This window comes from Bacillus rossius, chromosome 16 (genome assembly GCF_032445375.1).
Source record: "Bacillus rossius redtenbacheri isolate Brsri chromosome 16, Brsri_v3, whole genome shotgun sequence".
Taxonomy (NCBI): Eukaryota; Metazoa; Arthropoda; class Insecta; order Phasmatodea; family Bacillidae; genus Bacillus; species Bacillus rossius.
In genome coordinates, this window is record NC_086343.1 from 2147096 (window position 1) to 2153267 (window position 6172).

Here is a 6172-nt window from a genome sequence, read left to right on the forward strand (position 1 = left end):
CATGATGCCTTTTACTTGTAGCAATGCCAACCAGCTCTTTGATGTATTAGTTGTTGAGTGAATGTAGGTGTAGATTCATATGTACTGTCATAGTAGACTAGTGATATGAGGTTAGATGATGTGAGATTTGAAAATAAATAGATGAGCATGTCAATTCTCCAGATTCTACCTGGAAATGGGACAGTCTATTTACAAGCTGTACTGCCAGCATTACAATTGCCTGAAAGCCATCAAGCCATTCAGTAATTTACATTATGCTTCTGTCATATTTTCCAATTTCAATGCTGCCAAATGTTAAAAATTTCAAGTTTTGATAAATATTCGTGTATAATTAGATTACAGTAAAATTATGTGTTTATAACTTAAGTAAAACTCAAGATGTTCCTGCATGATAATTTTATCAACATATTAGGTTCACAAAATTCTATTCATCACTTCCATATACTGTATATACCTGAATCTAATACATTTTTTTTTTCCATAATTTATAATTCAAAACAAAGGGGTCAGATTCAGATACACTGATTTTTAGGTAAACATACCTACTTTGGGTTAATGTTTTCGGGTTGTGCAGTAGTTATTGGCTGCACATGTTATGACTGATGTTTTTGGAATGTTCTATAGCACAAGATGGCGCCCATCTTATAGACTAGTTTCTTGTACAAAAACATTAATGTAGGTTTTACAGTACTTCCTTGCTGTGATTATTTTATTTACAACAATGAAGATGATGCATCAGCATAATGAAACACTTAAGTTTCCAACTGTTACAGTACCAGCCATATAGGTATTTATTTCTGTTTGTACATAAACTGTTAACAGTATTTCAAAAGTGGTGGTTGAAATCCTTTGTAACATTCACATTTTCAATTTTATATCTAATTAAATTTGTTGGCATGTGTTTAATAAAATAAAAAAAATTTTCCCTGAAAACATGAGGCTGTAGTTTGGGGGTCGTTTTAGATTTGGGTAAATACGGTATTTGTATGTTAATTCTTCCCATTTAAAACTTTTACACTTATAGATGGTTCCCATGTATGATGCTCTGTATTTGTGGAGCTAATAATTCAAACTTTTAAGTAGTGATGGCCCGATATCCGATATCGGAGATCGGTAATATCGGCATATTTTTCAATATCGGACATCAGTAAATACTTGCGATATTTTGATAACCGATGTTTGCTCTCGCCAATAATACTTCTCACATAACCTCAACTGTAATTCCAAGCTTATTTTCCGCGGGCGTAATTTATCTTTCTTCACGTCACCATATTACATAGTAATTCCAAGCATATTTTCCACTGAAACAATTTCAAGCCTATTTCTTCTTTCTGATACTGCAACGCATCCCGACGGTACAATTCTTCCGTGTGTACACAAATCCCAGTCATTAGTGCATATTTATTCGTTTCAGATATTCGCAAAATGTTTTCGCTTGATGAATTTTCGAAGTTCACTAAGTGTACATAAATTGAAAACATAAACGAAAATAATTACGATATTTAATTTAATAAGTGGTGTAGCCGCAAGTAAACATTGGGAAGAATAAAGTTGCTGCTTGATATGATCATAGAGTAGGATATAACAGGCATTTTCTTTCCGTGTAGTTTCATGTTCGCCAACTGCTGTTCTATACAAAGACGTTACGTAAGTTTTACAAAAGCTAAAATATGAAACGTATTTAAGTAGGGCAAGTTGCAGCAAAGGTATTATGTTGGCTATATTGAGTGCATTGCCAATAAGAGAATAACATAAATAAAGATGTGTGGTTTTATAAACTCTGCAGTACGTTTCAAAGTTGTATTTAAATTACTTTTCACGTATTTTTAACGTGTTTTCGCACCAATAAATGGAGTGATACACTTGAACAATGGTCACAAAATTTGCTAATTGAAGACCTTCCTTTCTAGCGTGTCATTTACCGTGATGAAATTTTACAAAGGGTACAAAAGTTGGTAAAGTTTGATGTTTGTCAGACTGTATTTTTCGTAGATTACAGTTGAGACACTGGACTAAGTACATGCAGTGACTTGTGAATTTGAATTTAGAGAGCTTATTTGTAGGCCATTATGATAATTTCGTTATAAGCTTTCATTTAATGTGAATTAACAATATTTTACAATTACAGTAAAACCCCTTATTTGCACTTTTCAAGGAACCCCAAGGAAAAAGTGTAAATTGCGGGAAAGTGTAAATTGTGGGAAAGCACTTTTATTGGCAGTTAATGCTAAATTTTAGCTTAAAAAAATGTATCAGCATTTACTGGTGCTACAAGACAAACAATAGTTGTTTACAACACATTTAGGGCACTGCAAAAATATAATTTTCTTAAATATAAAATATAAAAAACAATGCAACATAAAGCCTACATTAAATTTTCTCTAGTACAGTTTTATAGGTGTACATACTAGTATAAATTCAACACTTTTAAAGAAATCTGAAATCCTATTTTTAATTATTGTGTTTAAAGTACTAACAGGAATATTCAGTTCCTTGGCCAAAACCACTCGGGTACCCACATGCTTGTCAAACTTCTCAATAATTTTAATTTTATCTTCAATAGATAAAGTATTTCGTGGAACTTTATACCTATCCATCTTCAATCAAAATCTTGCCATAAATAATATTGTGAACGATAAAAAAACACGTACTAACCAAAACGGACGTTGACTAATGTAAACAATGAAAGCCGTCATAGATATGTACTGTACATAATGCAGCACTACTAAATATACGTACTGTGTATGAGCGCTTTCCGGTAGTATCGATAGCTCAGCGCTTCGGACTATGCTCTGCTACGAGAGTGCTCTATGACACCATAAATAAAACCGTTTGTGGTTCTGCTACGAAAGTTCTCTATGGCAGCAAAGATTAAAACGTTAGTAGAGGAGAGGCACCATAGAACTTGTCGATACATCAAAACGAAAGGTTACAGACAATAGGCGAACTACTTCAAACTTTTCACATCTATGACTAACGTGACGAGTATTTACATTTTTACCGTGTTTTGAAACGTACATTCCGGGTTTTTTGGTTACGTAGCGGTGTAATTTCAGGGAAAATGCAACACGAAAGTTAATGTACAATAAAACGGACCTACATAAAATGACGTTATTTGCGGGAAAACGTAAATAACGAGAACGTAAATACGAGGTATTACTGTAATAAAAATAATATAATTACATTCACATAAGTATGTTTTATTAATATTTAACATTTTTCATTATTGTCTCTAACAATACTCCAGAACCACAATTTTATAGAATCAGTATTAGAAATGAGATAGGCCTATTATCGGAATATCGGGTATCGGATCGGTAAATTTGGAAATATCGGAATCGGTATCGGGTTTTTGGATATCGGGCCATCACTACTTTTAAGTTTATTTATTGTTATCTTCAAGAATTTACTTATTTTGAAACATTAACAGGATTTGATAACGGCATATGACTGTCAAAAACCTTAGCTGCACGCTGTTGCAAGTTGCATTTTTCTACTAATCTGCTTGCATTCTCATGAACTTTGTGAGGATGTTCCATCTGGACACTATTTTCCTCAATTGAGTTGCGTTTGATGAATACACAGCAAACCACTAACCTTTATGCAGCAGTTTATTGCCATGTTGGTGTCACTTTATTGGTAAGATAAGGTATATATTGATACCCTGAATTCTTGCATTCTCGGTATTTTGGTAAAATGCATAGCATAGATCTTTCTATTGTTTTATTTTTAATGTGTCACTAATATTTGCCCTGCTAAGCAATATTGGGTCTGAACGCTAGTAGAGTTATGGACGAACACAATGCATCAGTCGGGTCTAGTACAGCTACATTATGCCTACCCCTGTAAGGATCAATCGTCAATGGATTTTATAAATAACATTGTGGGGTTTGATAAAAAAATATTGATGGTTTAGTGTGTAATTGTTTCAAATGCAGGCTTGGATCAGTGTGGCATGCCAGCCAATTACCAATTTTTCCTCTACAGTGGCAGTCCATGACTGAGACACACATGATGTTATCAGATAGTGCCGGCTGGAAATGTCCTAGCAGCAGCTGTTAGTTTATAAGTGTATTAACTTGTGTTAGGGTGATACGTACAAAAGTATTGCACTTATGAGAAAATAATGTAAGTAAAGTTTGTCACTGCCAATCTATACACGTAAAATTCCAGCATTATTTGGACTGTTGTAACATGCGTAGTGTGATATTTAAAGAAAATACAGTTTCTGAAAAATTTTTAAGACCACCCAAATAAAACATTTCAATTTACTATTCATCCATTTGTATTATACTATGTTAAGAAAACATTAAAAAAATCAAAGAGACACTAAAAAATAAGTAACACTGCAAAGTTCATAACTTAGTGGGACCACCTCTGGCCTTGTAGCATGCTTTGATTCTGTCAGGCATAGATTGTATTAGCTTCCTATACTGTTCGCATGTCACTTGCTGCCAGTGTCTCAATTCTGCACCATTCTTGGGTTTCTGTTTTGCCAGCCGGTACGCCATTGTGTTCCACAAGTTCTCGATAGGGTTTAAATCTGGACTACGAGGAGGCCAGGGTAGCAGCTCAATGTCTTTGGTTTCAAACCATGGATTGGTGGCATGGGGCATTATCCTGCTGATAAATGAATTTTTCACCCAGTAGCCTCTGTGCTGAAGGAATCATCACTTCATCCATAGCTTCACAGTATCTGGTACTAATCATTGTAATCTTCACCACCTTACACTCACTCTCCAAGACCCTCTGAGGTGATGCATCCCCAGATCATGATTGCATCGCCTCTGCTTTGCACTGCTGGGGCAACACAAGCTGGCAGAAATTTTTCAGTTTTTGTTCTGTGTCTGGGGAATAGTTCAAAACGACATTAATCAGAAATCATTACTCTCTCTCCTAAGCTTCTTTGCACCATCCCAAACACTGTCTACTAAACTCACATCGCTTCCTTTTGTGACAGTCATGGTTTCCTGATTGCAAAAAAAATTATCTTAGGCCTGCCTCATTTCATCTGTTGTATACAGTGCAATCTGTTATGGCAACATTGTCACAGGAGGCCCTTAGATCTCTCAGATCACTACAACTAGCATTTCTGTCATTCCTACCAGTTGCAATAACTTACGGTGTTGTCTAGGTGATGTTTTCCTCGGGCAGCCTGACCTTGGCCGGTCAAGAACTGTTCCAAACTCATTGTATCGCTTAATTGTTTGATGCACACAAGTCTTTGACACTTGCAAAACCTTGGTTTTTTGCCAACTTTTAGTAAACCAATTGTTTGCTCCAGTCACAGACTTACCCCATAAATAACTTTTTGTCTCCAACTCTGTTAAACAAACATAACCTCCAAATAATGAAGAAAGATACAACTGAATGGCGGGAACTGGCACAGCAGGTGTGCCAGTCTATACCCTACTTTACATAACATAAAAAAGAACACATGTTGCCAACATCATGGTGAATAAACTTACAAAAAAATTCTATTTTCTGTTTTTCCTTCTCCGTGGTTTTTGAAGTTAATTTTTTAAAATTTTTTCCAAGGCTTGCATACATTTTTACTTCATATATTTGCTTTGGTGAAACAAACTCATGCCTGTATCTACCAGATTTCTAAATAATAATTTTGGAATTTTTTGTCATTCCATAAAACTTAAAAAGCTCTGTACCCTCTTAAACATTTTAGCTACATTGGTTCCATTGATACCAAAATCTACTTTTCCAATAGATTAAAAACAGGAACTTGTAAGGCCACTAAAAATTAAAAACCTAATTACACATTTTTAGACGTAACTTCGAAATGATAAAGCATCATATTTTGAAGTTTATAATTTTTTCGAAGATTTGCATTCAATTCTCTTTGGTGAAACAAAAACATATCCATATCTTAAGCCTTTCTTTCTCTATGAATTTTTTATCTTAAAATTGCTCAAATTTAGGTCATTTTATAAAACCTTTAAAAATCTGTAACTATTGAACCATTACAAATACATTAACTCCATATATACTAAAATATTTAATTTTTTATGTATATTTAAGCAGAATTAACAGACTGTCATGATAGAAAATAATTTAAGACCCACAACACTAAACTGTTTAATAGTAGTCTTAAACATTTTTTTTTTGAAACTGTATAAACATTATCTTTGAAAGATTTGTGCAATGGGAGTGCAAGACT